Source organism: Podarcis cretensis, assembly GCF_951804945.1.
Source record: "Podarcis cretensis genome assembly, chromosome: 7".
NCBI lineage: Eukaryota > Metazoa > Chordata > Lepidosauria > Squamata > Lacertidae > Podarcis > Podarcis cretensis.
This window is the reverse complement of record NC_137176.1, coordinates 29,533,072-29,550,340: the sequence shown is the minus strand read 5'-3', so window position 1 is coordinate 29,550,340 and position 17,269 is coordinate 29,533,072. Positions and strand designations below refer to the sequence as shown.

The 17,269-nt window shown below is 41.3% G+C and overlaps 1 protein-coding gene across 1 annotated transcript in view; it reads left to right on the top strand.

Moving 5' to 3' along the window:
• Nucleotides 1–17,269, top strand: part of LOC307219525 (uncharacterized protein) — a gene marked incomplete at its 5' end in the record, with an annotated part of 140,584 nt that overhangs the window by 32,406 nt on the left and 90,909 nt on the right. The gene's annotated exons all lie outside the window — the stretch shown is intronic.

The window sequence follows — 17,269 nt, the reverse complement described above, 5'->3', positions numbered from 1 at the left end:
AGAGGTGGCAGTGGCAGTGGCAGTGGCACCCATGTGAGATGTGCCGGTACTGAGTTCCAGCATGTTCCAGGCTGAAAAAAAGCGCTGTTAAGTCTACAGTGGTACCTCGGGTTACAGACGCTTTAGGTTACAGATGCTTCAGATTATAGACTCCGCTAACCCAGAAATAGTACCTCAGGTTAAGAACTTTGCTTCAGGATGAGAACAGAAATCACACGGCGGCAGCGGGAGGCCCCATTAGTTAAAGTGGTACCTCAGGTTAAGAACAGTCTCAGGTTAAGAACGGACCCCCGGAACGAATTAAGTTCTTAACCCAAAGTACCACTGTATTTTATGGAAAAGGTCAAGGGAGATACTGACTTCATGCCTTATTTTGGGCTTCCCATAGGCTGGGGATAGCCAACCCTTTTGGGCCAGTGGGCAAATTGAATTTTTGAGAAAGTGCCATAGATGTCAGTCATAAAATGGCTGCCGGGAGTTGGGGATTTAACAAAGATGGCTGCCACATCTAAAAGCAATAAAAGTCAAGGCCACAGAATGGTACAGGCATGACTACCACATCAATGGGGAAAAGGCACCTATAACAGCGACTGTTGCACTCACTTATAGAAAAAAGCTCCTTTGTTTAGGATGGAGTAAAGGTGTCTAGTCAAGGCCCAGCCTGATATATCTATATATAACCCACAACCAGTATGAGGAGCAGACTGTGATGTTGAAGGGACAGGATACCCAAATCCTGTCTGAAATCACACCAGGCTTCAATAATCACCCCCAGGCCTCAAAACTGTCCAAAATTCCCTTTCTCTCTCCTAAAATCCACAGCTACAGCTTTTCTGTGGATTCTCACAAGATGCTGGTACATAGGCAAAACCGTTACTTTTTATCAGTACAAGAAGGCTTCAAAAAGCTAATGAATAGGCTCTGTTCAAAGCAGGCCTGAGAAACGAATCTTATCTCATTCGGTTGCAACATCTTGGACATGCTGAACCACAGGGCTCCTCGACCCCTTGGCTTCTCACCCCCCCTTTCCTGGGAAGAGTCCACAATAGTCCCAAGACAGCTTTCTGTTCATGCTCAGAGGAACTCATGGGCAGGACTCCTGAGGGAGGAGAAAAGGGGAGGGAACTGGAAGGGGATATATACTCTGTGCACATGACTGTGAACTCGTGCATGCTTTTTCTGAGTTATCACACTTGCTCCTTCTACCAGTTCATGGATGGTGGAAATAAAGCTTTTTCTCTGAAACTATTCCTTGAGTGTCTGTTGACTCCCATTTTCCCTTTCCCAGGCGCAATATTTTTCCCACCCGAGGGCAAAGCCTCATAAGGCTACAATGTCAGCTTCACTCAGTAGTATATCGTTGGTGAAACCGCCACTGCTCCTGAATCCCTCTGCTAGTGACTTCCTCCAGCGACCGTTGCTGGCAGAGGGACTCAGGAGTGGTGGCAGTTTCACCAGTGATATATCCCACTCTGCCATCATATTGCATAGAGGGAGGAAAAAGCTGCATCAACGAGACACCGATACAGCTTGTTCCTCCCTCTGCATCTTTAAACTGCTTGACTCAGGACTGTGTGGTTGCTGCTCCCATCACCTGAGCTGATTCCCCCAGCACTGGGGATAGCTCTGCCGGGGATGGGGAGTCCTCTCACGCCCCAGCTGAGCCATACAAACAAGCTGCGTTGTCCCAGCCTGCTAGGTGCTGATGTGAAACTGCCTCAGCTCCCATGGTGAGAGATGTGCAATTTCACCCGGTGCCTCGCAGGCTGAGGCCAGTGAAGCTTGTTTTTTCAACATTGCGGTATATCGCCAGACCGCGATGTTTGGCTGGTGGTATATCGCGATGTTGAAAGATGATATTTCCCAGCCCTAGTCCAGTCCTAGCATCCAATAAAATGTGGGGAAGTTTCAGGGTGTGTGTTCAGTACAGTGGTACCTTGGGTTAGAGACGCTTCAGGTTACAGACGCTTCAGGTTACAGACGCTTCAGGTTACAGACTCCGCTAACCCAGAAACAGTACCCCGGGTTAAGAACTTTGCTTCAGGATGAGAACAGAAATCGCATGGCGGCGGCATGGCGGCAGAGGGAGACCCAGTTAGCTAAAGTGGTGCTTCAGGTTAAGAACAGTTTCAGGTTAAGAACGGACCTCCGGAATGAATTAAGTACTTAACCCAAGGTACCACTGTATAGGATAGACTGAGCGAGTGCAAAAAGAAACTGAGCAGGAAGAGCAAACAGTCCCACATCTATGAGTTTTTGAGGTCATTTCCTGAAACCTTTCCTGGGTGCTATAGGAGATGCTGCTGGGGATATTGGTACCCAAACATTTCCAAAGCGCGATTCTTAGAGCGCTATTACCTGGTGGTAAGACCTACTGGAATTAATGGGATAGTCTTATGATCATAATTTGCTTTTCTGGCCTCATTGTAATAACAGTTTTATAGCTTTAGTGCATGTAAATTTTGTTTTCATCATTTCCCTGTGAAAAGTATTGTATTCTTTCTGTTTATTTATTCACATTTATAGGCCACAGTGTTTGGTGCAATCTACACTAGGCAGTTTGCGTATCCTGAAAACACAATGCAATTCAAAACAAATCTAGACAACTTAAATAACAGCAGCACACAATTATTTAAAAAAGAAAGGCCAGTTAAAAATAAATAAAACAGCAGTATAGATCCCAGCTGCTAAAAAAGAGAGCTATACATTCTAAAACAGCTCTCTAATTTAGGCTCATCAAATAAAGGTCTAAATTAGGAAAAGCAGCTTAAAATAAATAGGTTTTAAAAAACCGCTTAAAGATTTTGCTGAGTTTTGCTCTTCCTGAGCCTTTTTGCTGTGCTTCAGATGTGTAATCTTTACCTGTGTGATTTCTCTGCTTTTTCAACTTTTGCTGAAATAATTAAATTATGGTAAAAGAGTGGATTACTCTACCCACCATAAGTGTAGGATAGCAAAACTATTGTGCATTTTGAAGCTATGATCCCTATAAAATAGTGGGGTTGGGTGTGTATTTTATGCATACAGGCGGAGACCATTTTGTGCATGTCCAATTGGCGCAAGACCACCAATGCATGTACTGTTTTGGCCCCGGAGGGTTTAAAAAATGGGGGGAGTAACAGGATGTTGCAGGCTTATGCGCACTCTACCGATATGCTTGGGGGCCAGAAATGCAACCCTGTGCAAACAGGGAGTTTCTTATAGCTTCATATTTTTGTACACTTTTTTTCTCCGTTGGAGGAATGCATTGCTAAATTTGAAAAAGTGTGGCTCTCCAAGGACAGCTGCATTTTGGTTCATGTATTGTTTTCAGAAGTACAAATTAGGCAAGTTCACATTAAAATGTGAACTGAACTGAATTTCTCATCCATCTCTAATATTCAGATTTATTTATTTTAAATTTATATACTGCCCTTCATCCAAAATCAACCTACACCTCCCCCTCCTGTTACCAAATCACAACAATAAAGGAACTTCAGGAAAAACATTCATGTGACAAAGAATCTCATGTACTTTGTCTATTAAATAGCAAATTCTTTGGGACAAGGACGTACCTTTTGCCTGTGCCGTTCCGTAATGAGCCCTCAAAATTGATGGTGCCGTATAGATAAGAAATAAAAAATAAAGCATAAAAGCAATCCTTAGACAAGATAGGAGACATGGGTAGTCTGTACCTAAAGGTATATGTGTGTATATTCCAAAATGTATTTGGGATGCCTGTTCTTGGTGGATTAAAGTTGGTTTGCAGCTTAAACTCATATTGCCAAGTTACGATTGACCCTTAGAAATGAAGTTCACATGAGCAAATTGGAGTTTAGTTTTTTCCTTCTTTGAAATGCTGTCCAGCAAGTGCAGAAAGACTGAGATAGGTGAAACGCAGTGCTTGTTCCTTGGGATTTGTTACAGGAGAAAATACCAGACAGCTAATGTGAAGGGTAGAGTTTTGTTTTCATTGGCTATAATGCAGAAACTGGGGTACAAGACAAATAAGGTGAAAAATAAAACATGCATGCCTGATGTTGAAAGACAGCATGCTTGTAACTAATACATTAGAGATATTGTTCCAGAGCGCTACATCCTTCCAAAAATAATAGTTCTCTCATGTCGACAAAGTTAGTGTCGGCATGGGTTACCTGCTACATACAGAAAGTGCTGGTCATGTAAGCTAGAACTGCCTGGGGGCTAGTCTGACTTGAACGTCCGACCTTTCCCCCAAAATATTTTTTGTTCATTAATCAGTGCTTCTTGCCTAAGCTTGTTAGTTTCCTTTCCTTCTCCCTCTCCCTTTCACCATCCCCTTGGCTTAAATTGTCAGGTTCTCTTAACTCTTGAGTGATAGCAGCGAGGTTTTGTTTGAATGGTTTCCTGTAATCCTCTACAAAGGCATGACGGTTGGCTGTCTTTAAAGTAAAATGTCGGGTGTACATACATGTACAGCAGCACATAGCATAAGTGGGATGGGAGGAAAACTTGATTTGAAGTTGATCGCAAAAGCTTGCAAGGGAGGATCAGTTGGATTGGGAACTTGGGGGGCAACTGTGGTGGTGTAAGCTTCACGGGAGTGGGGGGGGGGGGAGATCAGAACTCAGTTTCTTCTCCCAAGAGATTAATGCTTTTGAACCCATGTGGATTCTTCCTTGGTCATACAACCTGTGGTTTTATATGGCCACACAAGGGACTCGGCTACAGTAGTCAAGAAACAGTGTTTTGGATGCAACACCAGATGGCGCAAGAGAGCAAAATAAAATTATAAGTGATTTTCCATAGCGTTTATTCTTCTGTTTTAACGATTTAATTTCTGACTTATTTATAGCATATTTCCCCCACCCCCCATGTGTAGATCTGCCCAAGGTGCACATGCATGTGATGAATCATTGTGGCAGTTCACTTCCTGGGAGAGGGTTTATGAAGACCCAATCATGGGAGAAGAGGGAAGCAAGAGACTGTTCTCATATGCTAATGGAAAGAGATTTTTTAAAAATCCAATGGAAGAGGGTGTGTCCCCCAATTCCAGCCACACCTACCATACAGCATTATAGCTCTTTCATAGGTTGATGTTCTGTGGTTTACCATACCCATTCATCCTTTCTCAAACTTAGCAAAAGTATGTATAAAAGAAGTTCCCAGACAGTTAGGAACATAGAAACAACTACCCAACAGTAGATACCCATGACAACTACTCCAAAATATACAGTTCTCTAAAATCAGTCATAGGCAAACTCAGCGCTCCAGATGTTTTGAAACTACAATTCCCATCATCTCTGACCGCTGGTCCTGTTAGCTAGGGATGATGGGAGTTGTAGTCCCAAAACATCTGGAGGGCCGAGTTTGCCTATGCCTGAGTTTAAAATAGCCGAAGTGATTGCCATTCTTTTGGGTGCTTGTTTTAGCAATTCCAGGGTCTAGCTTGGAAGTGGTGATGTCACAGAAGAGCCTGCTAATTGGCCATATTCTAGTAAATGGAAATCCAATTCAATGCACTGTTGCATACTGTGAAGTCAGTTAAATTAACAATATATATATCCATATATATATATGTTGTGGTTTTGGTTCATAAGCAGCCCAGCTTTACTAATAATGCAGGGCACTATTATTAGACTTGGTTGGATTGATTGTCATAAACTAAACAAGTCTGAGATATATTTATTCATTCTGATTATGGGCCTAACATTTGGTTTAACACCAAGAAGTGATTATTATGCTTGTTAGTTAACTGACTGCTCGGAGTGGTGGGGGTGGTATATTTACTGATTCATAAAAGTTCTTAGTCACCTGTCCTAAAAATAGCCCAAGGAGGTATACAACATTTTTTAAATAAAAAAATCCAATATCCAATATATAGCCAATAAAAATGCAAAATAACAATAAAACACATGGCCACGTGACCCGGAAGTGTCTCCGGACAGCGCTGGCCCCTGGCCTCTTAAGTGAGATGGGCGCACAACCCCAGAGTCTGTCAAGACTGGCCCGTACGGGCAGGGGTACCTTTACCTTTACCTTTATTGGTAATATTGTATTTGGTGTAGTGTATAGGTGGCAAATGCTATAATATACACCATGGTCCATAATATACATCAGGGTGCCAATTTTTTAATAGCATATTTTTTGGACAAGAAGAATAGACGGTGTATCACAGACAATGGCAGCTGTCCATTGCTATCTTCTCTTTGAAAACCTATAACATGTTCACAGCACAGGCCATTTCATATGCCTATAAAGTTCGCAGCCACTGATGGGAAGGGATTTATATATCTTTAGATTTTTTAAAGGTATATCACGGGAGTTAATATTAATGTGCCAATATGGCAAGGTAGCAGTGCTCTAAGTGTAGCAGTGCACCATTTTTGCTTTACTTAAGGGAAATCCAGGGTGAATAAAACGGCAACTTTTCAAACATGACATTTAATCCATGCATGTAAATCAAACTGTGGGAGGAATCTATTATTCATTATTAAAAGGGCACCATATTTTTATTATACTGAAAATGAAACCCAAATGCTGTGAAAAATTTAGTGGCTTCTCTTGAAGTTTCAAGACACTTATCATCCAGTCATTGAGCTGGTGCTGGCACTCATTTTAAATTATAGCTACCAAAAGAATAAAGTTTTTTGGCCTAGGAAGGAGTTGGAGAGAAGCCTGATCAATTTCACTGCAAAAGGTAAATTTATTTTTTTGAATGTAAGGCTCTTTAAATCCATATCATGGTACAGGTCCTCGGTTATGCTCAGAATTAGATCAGTATGAGAAATATAGTTCAAATCCATGTCATTATTAGTCACACCCACAATTTCCCCCCTGAAGTACTCTGTGAAAGCTACATATATCAGAAACTGATTACCATGACCCAAGGTATTAATTCTTAAAATATGATGAGACCAACATTTCATGAGCCTCTATTTTCTCTATGTCAGCATCTAACTAGAAGCTAAGATGCTTTAATAGCAGCACAATGAAGTCTTATTAGTTAAGCTAGAGGTTTATTATTATTATTATTATTCATATTCCAGCACTATACTCTAACACAGCTTACACAATATGGGTGAAGGAAATGTTTAGCACAACTGAAACGAAGCGTTTGAAATGTAAAGAAAAGATAGGAAGGACTTTTAAAACTCAGAAATACTTAGGCTGCAGTCCTAGATTCACTTACCTTGGAGTAAGCCCCATTAAACTCAGAGGGATTTACCTCTGAGTAGACATGCATAGGATTGTGTTGTAAAGACTGCTTTTCTCCTGAATATAACCATTTGTGGGTGGAGTGATGACCAGTTTCACATTTTGTTCTGGTGAAGTACAATATTACTCCTGACAGACTAGAGTTTATTTAGGAAATCTATAAAATTACATGAAGCAAAAATATTTACCTCTACTTCAAGCTTTGTTTTTTTTTTCAATATTCAGAATGTCATGAGTATTAAGTAGAATTCGGTTCTCCCTTTTGCAGTTTCTTCAGTGTCGAAAAATGACTCTACTTTTTGGCAAGAAATTCAGGTCTCAGGAAAACGTTGCCCCCACTTACCCTCAGTGATGTCACATGGCCAAAGCAAACATCACATAGTGTTGTGATGTCATTCTTCTTCTTATTCATCCCCTCTCTCAGATTCTAATCCTTAGCAGCAGGTACAAAGCATCTGAAGGACATAATAACTTACAATAACTAGCCTCTTTGACCAAATATACCTAAGCCAGAGAACGAATTTATCAATAATAACCTATTCAGTGCATAACCTCTGGTGGGACCATTTATATCACTGATCCAAGAAATAGCAGCCAAAGAAATATAGAAGTAGATGATTAATAGAACTGAATTCTCAACCTTTGAGAGATCTTCAAACTTTTAACATATTGCATATGTAACTCATGCTCTAGTTAGAAATAAAAACATACTTTGATCTTTGTTCTTTTCCCACTTGTTCCTGTCTCCTCCTTTCCAGTGAGGCCGGGCTAGCACCTAGATATAAAAGTTCAGGAGAAACCGAGGCCAGTGATATGAAGGCCATAATGCAGTCAGGGTTAACAATAGCCATGCCTTGCAATGCTACTCCCTGCTGGTCATAGAAGAGAGACAAAAATATTGGCAGCAGATGTTTTGAGGGCAAGGCAATTGCCACCAGATGTGGAGGCTAAAGCACACAGGATGCAACAATTATTTTCCTTTATCTAAAAAAGACAAGGGGTTGTATTTTTATGGTGCTCTTGCCCATTTCCATTGCACTGCCTGTGAGATTACAACAAATTCTGCTTTAATGACCCAATACTTTGTGAGAATAAAGCAAAGCAATGTTGGGACCTATGAGGCATTTGTCCCTGCTGCTGAGAAGAGGGTTGGCTCTTATGCCATGATGGTCTTGAGAATGTTTCTGCACCTGCAGCTGTGTCAGAGTTGAACTAGATGTGATGTGGGAGAGTCTTCTGCAACAAGGGAGGGTTGTACTGTTGAAGTAAGGGTAGCAAAATCGTAGCTAAGAAGCTCAAATCATATATATGATGGACACCCTTCTTTGGAAATCAAACCGATGTCCAGACTTTAACATTCAAAAACTTTACTTGTAGATGAATTGATGAATTGAAACATAATATTTACAGACATTATTTATTTGACCAAACTGTGGGAGGCAGTGGAAGACAGGAGTGCCTGGCGTGCTCTGGTCGATGGGGTCACGAAGAGTCGGACATGACTAAACATCAACAAACAACAATTTACAGTCATATGCTTACCCAAGTGTGGGCTTACAGTCTCTTCTTCCAACCTCAAAACTTCCAAACAACTGTATTTTCCTCCCTTTTCAGTGCCTTCTGTATCTCAGTTAGGCCACACCTTGCAGCTCCTATGAGAGATTTCCACTTTCACCTTCACAGTGGATTATAAAACACAGCCATCTTGCTTCACATAAAATGGAGTCTCTCCTTCACTAGATACCTCCCAAGTGACCAACATTAGCGAGTCACAGGAGAACTACTAGAGAACTCTCTGGGATTCAGTTACCAACCAATCAAATTTCAACACATAGTAATGCCTACAAGCATTTACAATTTCAGTGAATTAAATTACCATACTGAATATGTACCTCAGTCAGCTTTGTGTGTAGAAGGTCTCAGATTTCATCCCTGGCACCTGAAGATAGCACTGGGAAGGCCCCTACCTAAAATCCTGGACAACTGCCACCCAAGCTGCCCTTCCATCCTATATGCATGGATATATTTAGTGAATTGAATTCATGTTTGAATTCAAACCCATGCTTACTTCTTCTTTTTCATTTGCCTTTTTCTTCCATCTTATTCTTTAGCATTCCCCACATGCAATAAGGTCTGGACAGAGCTTTGTTTGATAATCCCTTAGTGCTATGTTCATGGAAATTATAGCTACCTCATCTTGTTTGTTTTTGTTCGTTTGCACTTGACTTACGAAGAATATGGTCCCACAAAGATGATTTTTAGAAGCATTAAAATGAAGATTTTATTGACAAGGAACAATTGGCCACAAATTCAGTAATATTGAAATTTGATTGTATTGTTATGCTATATAGTTTTGGGACTTGGTAGATGCTGATCTAATTGTATGGCAGATGTTCAAAAAATCACATCATTATGTGTGTTGGGGCTTTGTCATTTTGGGACTGTAAAAATAATGGGCTTTGTGCAGTACTCTCTGAAGTTCAGCTCCTTGGGGGTGGGGGAGAAAGAAAACAAAGAAAAAAAGTATAGGTTTATCTCTCTTTTAGCCACAAAAAACCCAAGAGCAAGTTGGACTTCTTGGTGGCACACTTTATAGAAAAATCCCCAAACTGAACCTGCTAATTTGAAATATTCAAATAGACCTCATTCTCTCTCCTGAGCATTTCCATGTTGTAATGCAGCGGCATATGGGGAAGTAAAATATATTATGACAACAAAATTAATATAAAGCTGTTGATTTTGGAAATAGTATCAGGAGATGATTCTTAGCTCAATATCTTTTAATTCAATTAAACGCAGCGCTATTCAGTACAACGCAAGGAAGGAATTGCATGTCTTTATTCTCAGTTGCTGGTGCATAATTTGAGGAGACTTTTGAACATGAATAAATGGAGCATAAACTGGGATTTGGGGTTAAAAAAATACTTCAGGCTAATTTAATCCAGGTTTCTGTAACTACATAGGAGAAATTAGTAAGACAGACAAGAAAGATGAACTAGGGGAGAGATGATAGTTCTGAGTGGTGGAGCACGTGCTTAGAATGAGCCCACTACCTCTTCTTATCTCCTCCCCCCCCTACTCCCAGAAATATAAGGAAATATCTTTGCTAACTTTATTTGAGAAGAGGGAATGTGCAATCCATTACTCTGTTGAAATCAACAAAGAAGCACATGGCGAGTTTAAATGGAACTTGTTGCATGCATGTGTCTGGGACCCAAGTAGCCAAATGCCTTGATAAGGGGCATATTCTGTCAGTAATTTGATAACTAATGTTTTTAACTTCCCCATGGGTTATTTATTGAAAAATGGTAAATCTGGTTTAAATGAAACTCGATCCTGTCAATGGCTTAGGAGCAGCTGCTATAGGGTTATGGCATTGTTCAGCGGGTGCTTCTGTTTCATCTTAAGCGTTCACAAACCATTCATGTAATGTAAGCCTATACACAGGAGTGACACTGTGTATACACTTTGAAAAGAAAGGAACCTTGAAATGTTGTTCTCCCCTGTTATCAGTGCTTAGTTGCATTTCCCACCCCCCAACTGAAGCAATGCGAGTATAACCATTTGATTATCGGAAAATGCTGTTTCTGCTGCTCTGTCAAATGGCTGGAATCTAAAGCTCAATGAGGGAGCTTCAGTGTGTAGGGGGTACCTAGGGGTTGGGTAGATTAGCCTCCACCAAGGGTGCAGACCCGAGGGCTAGGGGGGATGGACAAAAATTGTGCTTCTTCACTCTGGCTTGAAGTGGTTAGGAGCCTGTCTGCAATCTCCCCGGGCCACTCCTCTGCTGGGAGGAGGGAGCCTAGTGACAGAAGCAAGCCAGCAGTACAGTGATACCTCTGGATACGAATTTAATTTGTTCCAGGGGTCCATTCTTACCCCGAAACATTTGCATCCAGAGGTGCCTGTTCTGCACATGCACGCGCAGCGATAGCCCACTTCTGAGCATGTGGCGGAAACCTTTCTGTTACTTCCGGGTTTGCCATGTGCGTAGCCCGAAGCATTCGTATCCAGAGGTGTTCGCAACTAGAGGTACCACCGTAATCAAACTAAGCACGTTGGAGTTAACTCTTTATTAGCAACCCCCCCCCCGAATCTGTCAGGCCTAAGGAGTACAGCAGCTCACTTCTGGCAGGTGAGAGTAAAGGTCCCCACCTCCTCACAGAAATCTATGTACCTGCCTCTCCAGGGTTTACCCCAAGCAATCTGAGACTGCTCCTGCATGAAGCTCACCTCTTCCACTCCCTGCATGCCTCTTCTGAGTCTGGGAGACTAAGGAGGAGGGGAGCTTGTCACAGCAGGAGAGGGAGACACACATACTTTTTCACCAGCCAGACTCATCTCTGCCTTTTGGCATCCCCCTCTCCTGCTTCTGATTCTGGACTCCCCCTGCCACAGGCTTCCCTCAGTCACTAAGCCCTGTTACCTCCTCAGGTTCCAACACACCCTCTTCCCAGTCTTCTCCCTCTGACCACTCATTGTCATCCCACCACCAGAAGGCTCTGAGCCTTCTTCCCTTGGGGGTTCCCCTGCTGGTTCCTCCCACTATTCCTCTGCATCCAACCAGTCCATGATACCTAGGTACACCTCTGTCAATGTACAGTAGCTTAGTGGTAGCACACCTGTTTTGCATGCAGGGGGCCCTAGATTTAATCCCCCGCATCTTCAATGTTGCCCTTCTGAAGCCCCAGAGAACTGCTGTCAGTCAATGCAGACATTATTGAGCTAGATCAGGCTTCCTCAACCTCACCCCTCCAGATGTTTTGGCCTACAACTCCCATGATCCCTAGCTAGCAGGACCAGTGGTCAGGAATGATGGGAATTGTAGCCTCAAAACATCTGGAGGGCCGAGATTGAGGAAGCCTGCGTTAGATGGACCAATTGTCTGACTGGGTGTAAGAGAGCTTCTTTTTTCAATGCCATGGAATAATTAAGCCACACACTTCCATGCCCCTTGCACATGTGGACAATTTCTTGAAAGGGAAGGCAGCTCCTGCTTGCACCAAGCACTTTGAAGCTGCTGTTTTAGGTTCTTTTGACTGAAAGAGGCAGGGGGAAGGGAAGAGAAGCAACATAATGTCCCATTTAGAGGTGAAACAAAATGTCTGTTCATCAGTATTGCTATCAAATGATTTCTGATAACTGCCCTGTCAATATTTTAGGCATTTCTGCAATATCCGCAATTGAAAACATTCAGAAATAATGAATGATTAAACCAAGAACAAACTTAGTTGGTCTCTAAGGTGCTACTGGACCTTTTTTAATTTTTTTATATATTTCATTCAGAAATAAAATAGAATTAAAATGGTCTAATGATGACCCCTTCCAGAGAACCTGCTGATTAATAATTCATCCTGATTTGTTTACAGCGAGGCTGGGTGATGCTAGCTGTTTAGTGAGCATTCATCCCAATTCGTTCGTGGGGAGTTAGACAATGTTGTGTCCAGCAAGTGTTATCCTACACTTTTCAATGCAATTCCATCACTTATGGCAAAAATCTGAATCTATTTTTGGGGAAGTGGGTTTGTTGCACAAGAGCTCCCAATCAACTCAAATTGCATGGCCTGAATTTACTTTCCTCTGATAAAATCCTACCTGGAAACAGCATCAGTTTGGAAGCTGCTTGAGAATGTTTTCAGGATTTACATTTACCCTCTGAGATTTATGCCTGCTATTATCTGACATTGTTTGCAAAACCTTTCTTAAACTATGTTGGCATTCTTCCAAATATGCATATCGTTGATCCTTCCTCTTTCTAATAGGAGGTTCCAGCCAGAAAGGATGGGAAGCCTGGAGAGATACTTCTGTTTGAACTCTTTCTCCTTCGCGGGAGCAATACTTGCATTGACCGAGTTGTGGGCTGGGGAGCATTTCCTTTGTGTAATAACAATTTGGACACAGTGGATGGGAAGTTTAAATGTCCTTTCCTCAGAGGCCACTACAACTCTAAAATTGATAGGTTCCAAAAAATTGAAAAATGGATTTCTTCTGACTTGGATCACTGGCTGTGCAACCTCTATTTCCAGGTTGGTAGGAAACAGCATTCCTAATCTGCATCCACCCTTACAGCAAATCTCTCTACCTATTTGTTATAATATAGCTTTAAGGTTATTTTAAGGTTAAAAGCAACATTCATGTGAAACAGTTTCCTTCTTACAGCAATGATGGAAGGGATATGCTTTAGCAGTGCACCTTGAGGGAAGCCCATCTTTCTCAGCCTTTACACCAGGGGCAGGCAACTTGTTCAGAAACCAAAGCCCTGTTGAAAATATGTTGTGGCTATATTATGCTGTAATGCAGTATTTAAAACTGTAAGACTTGGAAATTGCTTTCATACTTGAACTTCAAAGTCAGTTTTAAAGGACCCATTGAGGCTTGTGGCTGTGGGGGAATAATTGGATCATTGGATCCGCAAATTGACGGACAGTTGTGTCTTTAAATTATTGCACTGCACACTGAGAGCATTTAGAACAGGAATTATGTGAATTAAGAAGAAACTAATGACTGGCGGACCCCTGCAGTGGGCGTTTCCACAGAATTGTAGATCAACCTTTTTGATTGAAAGTTTGAGAATATTAGAAGAATAATTTTGCATATGGCTGACCTATTCATATAACAGGGTTTTCTCTTATCAGATAATTAAACTACCGCGGTATTCAGATGAGCAGAACAAATATGAGGCAGCCCTACAGCTCTCTTCAGACCTTGCATATTCAAGCATTGCTGAGGATAGAGTCTTGAAGAAGGAAACAACAGGCGGACTACAAGATAATGGACTAAAAAGTTCATGCCTACCACACTGCCATTCAATATGTTCTTTTGCCTCACTTCAAGGTTAGATACTCTTTGTTTTTTGTTTTTAAATAAATCAATATTTCTCAGGAAACAGGAGACATATCAGGTATCCTTTATTGTGAGGGACACGTCACCTTGGTTTTCATATTTTAAAAATTCTCTTCCACCTTCACTCAATGTTGGGTGTTAGAAAGTTTGACCGACTCCAGCTTTTCACTTATTTAGTGCTCAGAGAGTAATGAAGTCATGGATAATTGTCTGCACTATAAAGGCAGTTATAATGCAGTCTCTCCTTTTCCATGGCTAGCGCCTCAGCCATGCAAAGAAGGGAGCCACATCTGCTGTGGTAGAAAGCACCATTCTCAGTTGAGTGACAAGCTCCATCCAAGTGGTAAGATGATCAAGGATGGGAATGGGGAACCTGATGTCCTTGAGATGTTGCTGAAGTCCAGCTACCATCAACCCAGCCAGTACAGGCAGTGGCTGGTGAAAGTTCAAGGCCACCAACATCTGGAGAGCACCAGGTTCCCTTTCTTGACTGAGGTCAGCCTTCCCCAACCTGGTTCCTTCCAGGGACTACAACTTCCCTCAGCCCCCACCAGCATGCCAATCGTCTGGGATGATGGGAGTTGTAGTCCAAAACATCTGGAGGACATCAGGTTGGGGAAATCATTGGACATGAAGGCCATGATGTGTCCATGGATTTGAGAGTGGGAGGGGGGTGATTGCCACCATAAAATACCCAAGGGCAGTTTCAGTAGGCATCAGGGTCTTCATGCTTTATTATGTCTACATTAGCCCATAAATGCCCTAGTTTTGAAACTCATGTACTTATGCTGTATGATATTTGTTTAAGTGTCAGCTCTCAGCCTCCCATCTGTCAAACTCTGAATGCTCATGCTCAGAGTGTACTCCAAGAATACCAGGAACCAGACAGGGATAGTCGAAAATGAGGTTGTGTGTGAGAGAGAGGGGGTTCTTGCTGTTTTCTACTCTAACCCAGGAGCTGCTTTCAAAGACCTTTAATCAGTATATTTTCCCAGTTAGATATATAATCCTTCCCTGAAAGTACATGTGTATGTATTGCATATGTTATGCTACGCCATGTAAATGTGCAGATATAGATGCACAGCACCGTAAGATAATTATGCAACTGACATCCATGTGCAGTTGTGCATAACAAAAGGTAAGATGTGCTGAACGTTGAAGCCTTACACCCCCCAGCTTGCAACCACTGACACAACAGAAATCCTTCAGAATAATAATCATTTGTGTTTATTTATTTACTTGGAGCCTTCTTTAAAGATATTATTAGCTGTTAATATCTCCCTGTGGGTTTGTTTTCTAATATATATCAGTGCCGTGCTACAGTATGCTGTTTCTGCTGGTGATATGTTGCTAAGAGATTTAATAATGGGCAAACAAACACAACATGTGGTAATCCATTTCAAATTAAAAGTTTATTAAACACCAGCTTGATGACTTTCTGGCTATTTACAATTAAAGGAGCAAACCTTAGGGAACTAGGGACCACGTGATGAAATGTACAGCGTTGCCATTTCCGACAGAACAAATGCATTTATGATCTGCAGCAAGCTGTTGCCCATTGATAGATCTTATAAATACCGTCTTTAATCTATTAGGACACAACATAAAACTTTGCTAATGCTAAAATGCAAGTCAGAAAATGTACCCAGTAAGAAAAGTCTCTTGCAAATCAGGAGGGTACTTATAGTCTTTAACAAGATTCTCTGAGGTGTTAGAACAGTCCAGTGCTTTTTTTCTAAAAAAGTTTAGGGGTACTCTCATTTTCCTACTCATATTGAAATACTGCCCCTCAATGAGGCCAAACTTAGATTCACAAAATGTTTAGGGGTATACGTGCCCCTGCACCCCCCCAGAAAAAAAGCACTGGAACAGTCTTATAAGAGACTAATCACTATATAATTTGCTTCATAATGCTGGCGGAAAACATATTTCGATACCTACATAATCTTATTTTTATGCTGCCTTTCCACAGTTCAAACCATGCTCAAGGAGGTTTACAATGTGAAAAAAGTACATAACAAAATAGTCATAAACAATAAATAAAACATCAGAGAGCTATCATGTTTAAAGAGAAGTGAAGCAGATCATTCAGGAAAATGATTTTAAAAAAACACAGGGTAATGTTTAGTGTAAGGAGTGGGGTGGTGATTATTCATTTCTTATCAAGACACAACACAATCTGAAGGCAGCCTTTTTGTGAAATTCAACATGGGCCCCAGACTAGATTCTAATAGCAGGTGTCTTAGTTGTGAAAAAGACATTGACAGCTCATTCACACTTGAAAGTTGGCAGTGGGGGGTGGAGAGAGATTCTATACCTGTAAAGTAATGTGGTGTTTTGCAAGGAGGAAGACGTTCGAATAATCCACTTTGCGTGTGTTCTCAAGTCTGAGCACCTTTTGATCTCTGATTCAAATTCTGTCAGGTGATGCATTTATCATAACATGAGTAATGCCATTGTCAGATGCAACTCCCTGTTGTTCCTTCCTGTTGAAATCTGAAAGCATGTCTATCCAATTAAACTGCGAGCAAGTAGTAGGGAAAATAGAGAACCAACACAAAAGCAAGGAGGTGATTTAGCAGAAGCTGATTTCTCTCACCTCGTGTTTAATAAACTAACAGACACAAATCCAGCCCAACAATTTATGCTGGAGAAATATATGTCATTAGGTTGAGTGTGACATGCGTAGAAAATAGGAGTGGACACAGTTTCGGTCAGTTTCTGCTTGGTACAGCTTCTCTCTCTCTTTTTTTGGTCTGATGGCTTATGAACACATTTGTATGCAATTTCACTAATACATGCAAGAATGCATGTACTCTAGTACACATTATTGGACACATTTTTTTGGATGGAGAACCGTATCACACTGTTGGGAGACATGCTGATTTCAAAGGCTATCTGTGTTGTGGGTTCACATATTGCTTCAGGATGCATGTAATAGGTAGATTTGTCTTTAAACAGATTTCCCTCCCACCCCTTGTTTTTTTGTTGCAAGGACCTGCTAATGTGGAAGTTCTGTCATTTTAAAATGATAATAGAAACAAAACAATAACATTAATTTTTTTTTTATTGTTTATACCCCACCCATCTAGTTTGGTTTCCCCAGCCACTCTGGGTGGCTTCTAGCACATATAAAACATAATAAAACATCAGCCATTAAAAACTTCCCTAAACAGGGCTGCCTTCAGATGTTTTCTAAATGTCAGATAGTTGTTTATTTCCTTGACATCTGATGGGAGGGCATTCCATG